The following is an 11222-nucleotide window of genomic DNA, read 5'->3' as shown; positions in this document are numbered from 1 at the left end:
TGTTTCAGACTTATGTTTCATCAAGTAGATATACCCATATCTGCTCAAATCATCTGTGAAGTTCATAAAATAATGATACTTGCCGTGAGCCTTAACACTCATCAGACCGCATACATCAGTATGTATTATTTCCAATAAGTCAGTTGCTCGCTCCGGAGAACGGAGTCTTAGTCATCTTGCCCATGAGGCATGGTTCGCAAGCATCAAGTGATTCATAATCAAGTGATTCCAAAATCCCATCAGCATGGAGTTTCTTCATGCGCTTTACACCAATATGACCTAAACGGCAGTGCTACAAATAAGTTGCACTATCATTATTAACTTTGCATCTTTTGGTTTCAATATTATGATTATGTGTATCACTACGATCGAGATCCAACGAACTATTTTCATTGGGTGTGTAACCATATAAGGTTTTATTCATGTAAACAGAACAACAATTTATTCTCTTACTTAAATGAATAACCGTATTACAATAAACATGATCAAATCATATTCATGCTTAACGCAAACACCAAATAACACTTATTCAGGTTCAACACTAATCCCGAAAGTATAGGGAGTGTGCGATGATGATCATATCAATCTTGGAACCACTTCCAACACACATCGTCACTTCACCCTTAACTAGTCTCTGTTTATTCTGCAACTCCCGTTTCGAGTTGCTAATCTTAGAAACTGAACTAGTATCAAATACTGAGGGGTTGCTATAAACACTAGTAAAGTACACATCAATAACATGTATATCAAATATACTTATGTTCACTCTGCCATCCTTCTTATCTGCCAATCACTTGGGGTAGTTCCGCTTCCAGTGACCAGTCCCTTTGCAGTAGAAACACTTAGTCTCAGGCTTAGGACCAGACTTGGGCTTCTTCACTTGAGCAGCAACTTGCTTGCTGTTCTTCTTGAAGTTCCCCTTCTTCCCTCTGCGCTTTTCTTGAAACTAGTGGTCTTGTCTACCATCAACACTTGATGTTTTTTTCGATTTCTACCTTCGTCAATTTCCGCATTACGAAGAGCTTGGGAATCGTTTCCGTTATCCCTTGCATATCATAGTTCATCACGAAGTTCTACTAACTTGGTGATGGTGACTAGAGAATTCTGTCAATCACTATCTTATCTGGAAGATTAACTCCCACTTGATTCAAGCGATTGTAGTACTCGGACAATCTGGGCACATGCTCACTAGTTGAGCGATTTTCCTCCATCTTTTAGCTATAAAACTTGTTGGAGACTTCATATCTCTCTCTCAACTCGGGTATTTGCTTGAAATATTAACTTCAACTCCTGGAACATCTCATATGCTCCATGACGTTCAAAACGTCTTTGAAGTCCCGATTCTAAGCCATTAAGCATGGTGCACTAAACTATCAAGTAGTCATCAGATTGAGCTAGCCAAACGTTCATAACGTCTGCATCTGCTCCTGCAATAGGTCTGTCACCTAGCGGTACATCAAGGACATAATTCTTCTGTGCATCAATGAGGATAAACCTCAGATCACGGATCCAATCCACATCATTGCTACTAACATCTTTCAACACAATTTTCTCTAGGAACATATCAAAATAAACACAGGGAAGCAACAACGTGAGCTATTGATCTACAACATAATTTGCAAAATACTACCAGGACTAAGTTCATGATAAATTTAAGTTCAATTAATCATATTACTCAAGAACTCCCACTTAGATAGACATCCCTCTAATCATCTAAGTGATCACGTGATCCAAATCAACTAAACCATAACCGATCATCACGTGAAATGGAGTAGTTTTCAATGGTGAACATCGCTATGTTGATCATATCTACTATATGATTCACGCTCGATCTTTCGATCTCAGTGTTCCGAGGCCATATCTGCATATGCTAGGCTCGTCAAGTTTAACATGAGTATTCTGCATGTGCAAAACTGGCTTGCACCCATTGTAGATGGACATAGAGCTTATCACACCTGATCATCACGTGGTGTCTGGGCACGACGAACTTTGGCAACGGTGCATACTCAGGGAGAACACTTTTATCTTGAAATTTAGTGAGAGATCATCTTATAATGCTACCGTCAATCAAAGCAAGATAAGATGCATAAAAGATAAACATCACATGCAATTAGTATAAGTGATATGATATGGCCATCATCATCTTGTGCTTGTGATCTCCATCCTTTAAGCACCGTCGTGATCACCATCGTCACCGGTGCGACACCTTGATCTCCATCATAGCATCGTTGTCATCTCGCCAATCTTATGCTTCTACGACTATCGCTACCGCTTAGTGATAAAGTAAAGCATTACAGGGCGATTGCATTGCATACAATAAAGCGATAACCATATGGCTCCTTCCAGTTGCTGATAACTCGGTTACAAAACATGATCATCTCATACAATAAAATTTAGCATCATGTCTTGACCATATCACATCACAACATGCCCTGCAAAAACAAGTTAGACGTCCTCTACTTTGTTGTTGCAAGTTTTACATGGCTGCTACGGGCTTAAGCAAGAACCAATCTTACCTACGCATCAAAACCACAATGATAGTTTGTCAAGTTGGTGCTGTTTTAACCTTCGCAAGGACCGGGCGTAGCCACACTCGGTTCAACTAAGGTTGGAGAAACTGTCACCCGCAAGCCACCTATGTGCAAAGCACGTCGGGAGAACCGGTCTCGCGTAAGCGTACGCGTAATGTCGGTCCGGACCGCTTCGTCCAACAATACCGCCGAACCAAAGTATGACATGCTGGTAAGCAGTATGACTTATATCGCCCACAACTCACTTGTGTTCTACTCCTGCATATAACATCAACACATAAAACCTAGGCTCGGATGCCACTGTTGGGTTTCGTAGTAATTTCAAAATTTTCCTACGCACACGCAAGATCATGGTGATGCATAGCAACGAGAGGGGAGAGTGTGATCTACATACCCTTGTAGATCGACAACGGAAGCGTTTGGTTGATGTAGTCGTACGTCTCCACGGCCCGACCGATCAAGCACCGAAACTACGGCACCTCCGAGTTCTAGCACACGTTCAGCTCGATGACGATCCCCGGACTCCGATCCAGCAAAGTGTCGGGGAAGAGTTCCGCCAGCACGATGGCGTGGTGACGATCTTGATGCACTACCGTCGCAGGGCTTCGCCTAAGCACCGCTACAATATTATCGAGGACTATGGTGGAAGGGGGCACCGCACACGGCTAAGAATATGATCACGTGGATCAACTTGTGTGTGTAGGGGTGCCCCCTGCCCCCGTATATAAAGGAGCAAGGGGAGGAGGCCGGCCGGCCCTATAGGCGCGCCAAGGAGGAGTCCTCCTCCTAGTAGGAGTAGGAGGGGGAAAGAAGTGGGGAGGGAGAGGGAAAGGGGGGCGCCGCCACCCTCTCCTAGTCCAATTCGGACCAGGGGGGAGGAGGCGCGCGGCCCACCTTTGGCTGCCCCTCTCTCTTTCCACTAAGGCCCATATGGCCCATTACTTCTCCCGGGGGGTTCCGGTAACCCTCCGGCTCTCTGGTTTTCTCCGAAATCACCCGGAACACTTCCGGTGTCCGAATATAGCCGTCCAATATATCAATCTTTATGTCTCGACCATCTCGAGACTCCTCATCATGTCCGTGATCACATCCGGGACTCCGAACTAGCTTCGGTACATCAAAACTCATAAACTCATAATACAACTGTCATCGAAACCTTCAGCATGCGGACCCTACGGGTTCGAGAACAATGTAGACATGACCGAGACACATCTCCGGTCAATAACCAATAGCGGAACCTGGATGCTCATATTGGCTCCTACATATTCTACGAAGATCTTTATCGGTCAGACCGCATAACAACATACGTTGTTCCCTTTGTCATCAGTATGTTACTTGCCCGAGATTCGATCGTCGGTATCTCAATACCTAGTTGAATCTCGTTACCGGCAAGTCTCTTTACTCGTTCCGTAATACATCATCTCACAACTAACTCATTAGTTGCAATGCTTGCAAGGCTTACGTGATGTGCATTACCGAGAGGGCCCAGAGATACCTCTCCGACAATCGGAGTGACAAATCCTAATCTCGAAATACGCCAACCCAACATGTACCTTTGGAGACACCTGTAGAGCTCCTTTATAATCACCCAGTTACGTTGTGACGTTTGGTAGCACACAAAGTGTTCCTCCGGCAAACGGGAGTTGCATAATCTCATAGTCATAGGAACATGTATAAGTCATGAAGAAAGCAATAGCAACATACTAAACGATCGGGTGCTAAGCTAATGGAATGGGTCATGTCAATCACATCATTCTCCTAATGATGCGATCCCGTTAATCAAATAACAACTCTTTTGTTTATGGTTAGGAAACATAACCATCTTTGATTAACGAGCTAGTCAAGTAGAGGCATACTAGTGACGCTTTGTTTGTCTATGTATTCACACAAGTATTATGTTTCCGGTTAATACAATTCTAGCATGAATAATAAACATTTATCATGATATAAGGAAATAAATAATAACTTTATTATTGCCTCTAGGGCATATTTCCTTCAACTTCATCCCGCTGAACTTCTGCTTCGCTGGGTCTAGGTATCTGCTTATCTTCCCCGCGTAACCGTAAGGAAGTTTTACTCCTACGAGGCAGGTGAAAAACTGATCGATCTCCTCCTGACTTAGAGTGAAGCACGCGGGAGGGTAGTCATTTTCGGTCTTCTTGGCCTTTTTGCCTTTGCGACGACTTTCTGTGTCCTGCTTCGCCTCATCATCATCATCATCATTAGCGTGAAGCTCCTGCCTGAAGCCCATTGATTTCAAGTCTACCCATGCTTTCGGCCCATCTTTGGTCCTCTCTGGCATGTTGAGCAGGGTACCAAGCAGACTCTCACACACGTTCTTCGTGATATGCATGGCATCAAGGCTGTGAGGCACACGGTGGATCTTCCAGTACGGCAAGTTCCAGAAAACAGACCTCGTTTTCCATACCTTCAGCAGCGGCTCTGGCGCCTTTCGCTTCTTTCCCGGCTCTGGCGCCTTTTTCTTCTTTCCCGGCAGTGGGAAATCTTTCCAATTTTTCAACAGCCCGTCTATTTCCTCGCCGCTCCTCGTACGTGGGCGTCTTCGGAGTTCGGTTTCACCATCGAACAGATCCTTGCGTTTCCTCCACGGGTCGTCGTCGCGAAGCCACCTTCGATGTCCCATGAACACGGTTTTCGAAGACCCGGGTTCTCTATCTAGCTGGCGATACGTTGTGTCATCCATGCACCTGACGCATCCAGAAAATCCGTGGACCACCTGCCCCGCAAGATATCCTTAACCGAGATAGTCGTGCACCGTCGTGAGCACCGGGATAGCCGGACTATCTCCATTGGCCGGACTGTTAGACTATGAAGATAGAAGATTGAAGACTTCGTCTCGTGTCCGGATGGGACTCTACTTGGCGTGGAAGGCAAGCTAGGCAATACGTATATGGATATCTCCTCCTTTGTAACCGACCTTGTGTAACCCTAACCCTCTCCGGTGTCTATATAAACCGAAGGGTTTTAGTCTATAGGACAACAATCACAACATACAATCATACCATAGGCTAGCTTTTAGGGTTTAGCCTCTCTGATCTCATGGTAGATCTACTCTTGTAACACCCATATCATCAATATCAATCAAGCAGGACGTAGGGTTTTAACTCCATCAAGAGGGCCCGAACCTAGGTAAAATTTCGTGTCCCTTGTCTCCTGTTACCATCCGGCCTAGACGCACAGTTCGGGACCCCCTACCCGAGATCCGCTGGTTTTGACACCGACAGTGGCCTTCAGGATACAAAGGTTCATGAGTCATTCTACCAGTTCTAGTAGCCACTCTAACAGCATTATCATTATTCTTATTATTCAATTAATTGAGCAAATCATTTTGAGCTTTAAGTACTTGTTCTACTTGAGTGGTAACCATAGAAGCATGTTTAATAATAAGTTTAAGTTCACCTTTAACATTAGCCATATAATCACCCAAGTGTTCAAGCATATTTGAATTGTTTTTCAATTGTCTATCAAAATAAGCATTAAAATCTTCTTGCTTAGCCATAAATTTATCAAACTCATCTAAGCATGGGCTAGCAAATTTAGTAAACGGGATTACAGCTTTATCATATCTATAGAGAGAATTTACCTTTACTACTTGTGTCGGGTTATCAAGACCATGAGTTTCTTCAATAGGTAAAGGATTAAGATCATATATTTCTTCAACAGGCCGTAAATTAAGACCATGTATTTCTTCAATAGGAGGTAAATTCTTAACATCTTCAGCTTTAATACCTTTCTCTTTCATAGATTTCTTTGCCTCTTGCATATCTTTAGGACTGAGAAATAGAATACCCCTCTTCTTCGAAGTTGGTTTAGGAATAGGCTCAGGAATTGGCTCCTGAGGTGTCCAATTATTTTCATTTGTCAACATATTATTCAATAGAATTTCAGCTTCATCCGGTGTTCTTTCCCTAAAAACAGAACTAGCACAACTATCCAGGTAATCTCTGGAGGCATCGGTTAGTCCATTATAAAAGATATCAAGTATTTCATTTTTCTTAAGAGGATGATTAGGCAAAGTATTAAGTAATTGGAGAAGCCTCCCCCAAGCTTGTGGGAGACTCTCTTCTTCAATTTGCACAAAATTATATATATCCCTTAAAGCAGCTTGTTTCTTATGAGCAGGGAAATATTTAGCAGAGAAGTAATAAATCATATCCTGGGGACTACGCACACAATCAGGATTCAAGAGAATTAAACCATATCTTAGCATCACCCTTTAATGAGAACGGAAATATTTTAAGGATATAAAAGTAACAAGTTCTCTCATCTTTAGTGAACAGGGTAGCTATATCATTCAATTTAGTAAGATGTGCCACAACAGTTTCAGATTCATAACCATGAAACGGATCAGATTCATAACCATGAAAAGGATCAGATTCAACCAAAGTACTTATATCAGGATCAACAGAGAATTCATAATCCCTATCAGTAACAAAGATAGGTGAAGTAGCAAAAGCAGGGTCAGGTTTCATTCTAGCATTTAAAGATTGCTTACTCCATTTAGCTAATAATATTTTGAGTTCAGTTCTATTTTGGCAAGCTAAAATAGCTAAAGAAGCTTCTTGATCAAAGACATAACCCTTAGAAATAACAAGTGATTCTTCATCATCACTTTCATCAGTATCATTAGATTCAATATTTTCAATCTCTCTAGCCCTAGCAAGTTGTTCATCAAGAAAATCACTAAGTGGCATAGTAGTATCAGGCATAGAGGTAGTTTCATCATAAGTATCATGCATAGCAGAAGTGGCATCATCAATAACATGCGACATATCAGAACGAATAGCAGAAGCAGGTGTAGGTGTCGCAAACTCACTCATAACAGAAGGTGAATCAAGTGCAGAGCTAGATGGCTGTTCCTTACCTCCCCTCGTAGTTGAGGGATGGATCTTGGTTTTTGGATCTCTCAAGTTCCTCATAGTGTCCAGCAGATATAAATCCCAAGTGACCCAAAGAATAGAGCTATGCTCTCCGGCAACAGCGCCAGAAAATAGTCTTGATAACCCACAAGTATAGGGGATCGCAACAGTTTTCGAGGGTAGAGTATTCAACCCAAATTTATTGATTTGACACAAGGGGAGCCAAAGAATATTCTCAAGTATTAGCAGCTAAGTTGTCAATTCAACCACACCTGGAAACTTAAAATCTGCAGCAAAGTGTTTAGTAGCAAAGTAATATGATAGTAGTGATAACGGTAACAAAAGGTAACGGTAGTAAAAGTAATGTTTTTGGTATTTTGTAGTGATGATAGCAATAGCAATGGAAAAGTAAATAAGCGAAGAACAATATATGGAAAGCTCGTAGGCAATGGATCGGTGATAGAGAATTATGCTGGATGCGGTTCATCATGTAACAGTCATAACCTAGGGTGACACAGAACTAGCTCCAGTTCATTGATATAATGTAGGCATGTATTCCGAACATAGTCATGCGTGCTTATGGAAAAGAACTTGCATGACATCTTTTGTCCTAACCTCCCATGGCAGCGGGGTCCTTACGGAAACTAAGGGATATTAAGGCCTCCTTTTAATAGAGAACCGGAACAAAGCATTAACACATAGTGAATACATGAACTCCTCAAACTACGGTCATCACCGGTAAGTATCCTGATTATTGTCACTTCAGGGTTAACGGATCATAACACATAATAGGTGACTATAGACTTGCAAGATAGGATCAAGAACACTCATATATTGATGAAAACATAATAGGTTCAGATCTGAAATCATGGCACTCGGGCCCTAGTGACAAGCATTAAGCATAGCCAAGTCATAGCAACATCAATCTCAGAACATGGTGGACACTAGGGATAAAACCCTAACAAAACTAACTCAATTACATGACAGATCCCATCCAACCCATCACCGTCCAGCAAGCCTACGATGGAATTACTCACGCACGGTGGTGACACTACAAGAAATATGTCAACTTATGACCACCACTATTGGTCACTGAATGGTCACAAATTTCCATTTATGACCTTTTTGTGACCAAAAACATAAGGTCAAAAGCTAGGCGTCGTAAACTGACTATAGCGACCTTTAACAAAAGGTCGTTGATCCTATGACCTTCTGTTTTGGTCGCTAGCTCTCTCCCCAGGCCATGTCAGATCCGACGTGGCAATCTGACGTGGCAAAATTGCGACGAATTGAATAGGTCACTGACAAGATTCAGCCCGATCCAATTAGGTGTTTTACATGGGCCGAGCCCAACAATTCAGCCCATTTGTTGTTTACTTTTCTTTCAATTTGGGTAAGCTACATGGGCCAAGCCCAATAGACTTTTATGTTTTGGGCCGAAACCTTTTACAATGCAATTTTTTGGGGGGCCTCGGCCTTTTTTCAGCCCACTTGTCAGTTTTCTTTTGTTTCTTTTCTATTTTGAAGTAGGTCCCACTAGTCAAATGGGAACCAATTACCAGGTTTGCTTTTCGGGTACCACACACCAGTTCTATATTTGTGCAATTAGATAATTTGATTCAAAAAGAGCCAATAAGGCATAATATTTCATACAACGGCCAAGCATAGTACAATTCTGGTATTCAGCTATAAAATATAACTAAATATACACATAACTAGCTGCAAGCATAACTATCTCTAGTGAGCTAAAACACATTGCTGGGTGTGGTTTATCTTCGGGATTCTTCCTAGAGCTCATGTACACCCAACTTTGGAAGAATGAAAGCCAACATCTGCAAATAATAAATTATGAAAAGTTAGAAACATAATCAAGTGAATCCGTGAATATAAAATTCTCATAACGATGAAAATTTGCTGCAGAACTTTAGATTTAACAGGAAACCATGCATATAACATTCTCATTACAGCAAAAATTGAGATATATTTTGCAAATGATCAAGTAACATATGGACAGTACAACAGGTCAGAGAGCAGCAAGACACAAGCCATATGCAAAGCAGTCAAACAGTTCCGGGAACGGCAAACATGCATGCATGCAATTGAAGTATGTACTAGTACTAGTACAACACAATGCCGGGTTGGAGCAAATCATGCTTAAGCAAAAAATGGCAGCGGCATGGCATAACCAAATAATAATGTGAGAAAACAACTGGATATGAGTCGCACTTGATCACAGCAAAGAATGTGCTAGTAGTGTGCACTCACCAAAGAATGAATGAATCGACATTTATTTGCTACACTGCACCATCCAAGGGGAGCTGACTTCTTCAAGGCATCAGTTGTATATAGTATATGTGAAACAACAGATTCACAGTTAAAACTTAGTAGAAACAAGTGCAACACTTAGTAGAAACAAGCATCAACTCTAACAGGTAAAGCCCTTGGAACACACGTTGGGGAAGTAATCTATGGGATGGATTATGAGAACTACCAGTTACTGCTTACTAAAGAGATCTGCTAGCTACGGTAATGACTAGTTTCACGGTTACGATTATATACATTCGATTGCCAGCACAGCTAAAGGTATAGCTTTTGAGTTATTTTTGTCACTGAGACACTGACTATCAATAGGCTAAATCAAGCCAATTGATAACTGGTATACATAGGCACCACACTATGAATGAGATAATTTTGCAGATGCATATGTTTACACTGTTCAAGTATACTATATGCACCTGAATGTAATCAGGTGCATATGTTGCCAGACAAAGATGGCATCTGTATATACCTAGAATCAATCACAAGGTATAGGGAGGGAATTAGTCACATATATTCTTACTAGTACTGCTAGGTTGCTAGCTAGTTGCATGTATCCATGTAGTAAGCAGTCACAAGTCAGAACACACATCTGATGCCACCATCTTAGCTTACACTTCAGGAACTAGTACAACATGATAGGATGACATGTGATGCTACCATCTTATCTTAGAAGAAGAAAAACAACAACACATCTAGCAAGAACAGATTGACAATCACCTAGTTGCCGATCCATGATTTTATAGTACGATGCAAGATAGCTATCATCATTGAACAATTCAAGATTGAAGAATTCAAAACATCTGAATTGCAGCAAATTGTAATTCTTATTCTGCATAACTCATAAATGGGGATGCATAGAACCCACTATCAATCTTGTTAAATACTCCCAGCAAAATTACTCCACACATGTACAGTTCAATCTTGTTAAATACTCTAAGCAAAATTACTAGAGTACTGGAGTACTAGAAGTTAAATGTAATCCAAGCAAATTGAGAAGTTAACAGTATTGCTGCTAACTTGGAGTAGCTTTGACTATGTACAGAGCAAGATGGAGGGTCTAGCTTACTGCTGCTACTCCACATATCAAATTTTACTTAACAGAGCAAGATGGATTAACCCAAAAAATTAACAGAGCAAGCAAATGTACTCGAAATGGCAGTTCACCAGAGATTTTCAAGTTAAAAATACTCCCAGGGGTAAATAACAATGACATGGACGGAGTAAAGGATGGATGTTTTAAATTAATCCAGTAATTCTTTTTTATTCTCATATTTTCACCCTCTAGACACTGCCTAGAGTGCTTACAAGATGACAAAGTTAATTTTGCATAAGACATATGGATTCTTATCTTCTTCAGTAAGGGAGGCACATTTACAGCTAATTAAGCACGATGAAAGGGACCATCCAATTAAATTACATTTGTATTATCTTCTTCTTCTTCTTCAATAAGGGGGCACATTTACAACTAATTAAGCACGATGAGAAATTAATT

General features: G+C 41.2%; 1 long non-coding RNA gene across 1 annotated transcript; it reads right to left on the bottom strand.

Annotated features, from left to right (window-relative positions):
* Positions 1-9024: 9024 nt before the first annotated feature.
* Positions 9025-9848, bottom strand: LOC147972603 (uncharacterized). Its single transcript, XR_015603469.1, has 2 exons — positions 9677-9848; positions 9025-9243 (listed from the first exon to the last, which is right to left on the bottom strand). It is a non-coding gene; the product is annotated as an uncharacterized LOC147972603 (long non-coding RNA).
* Positions 9849-11222: the final 1374 nt, after the last annotated feature.

The sequence above is a fragment of the Triticum urartu genome, chromosome 5A (assembly GCF_056163025.1).
Source record: "Triticum urartu cultivar PI428250 chromosome 5A, HENAU_Tu73, whole genome shotgun sequence".
Lineage (NCBI taxonomy): Eukaryota > Viridiplantae > Streptophyta > Magnoliopsida > Poales > Poaceae > Triticum > Triticum urartu.
This window is presented reverse-complemented; position numbering and strand designations above follow the sequence as displayed.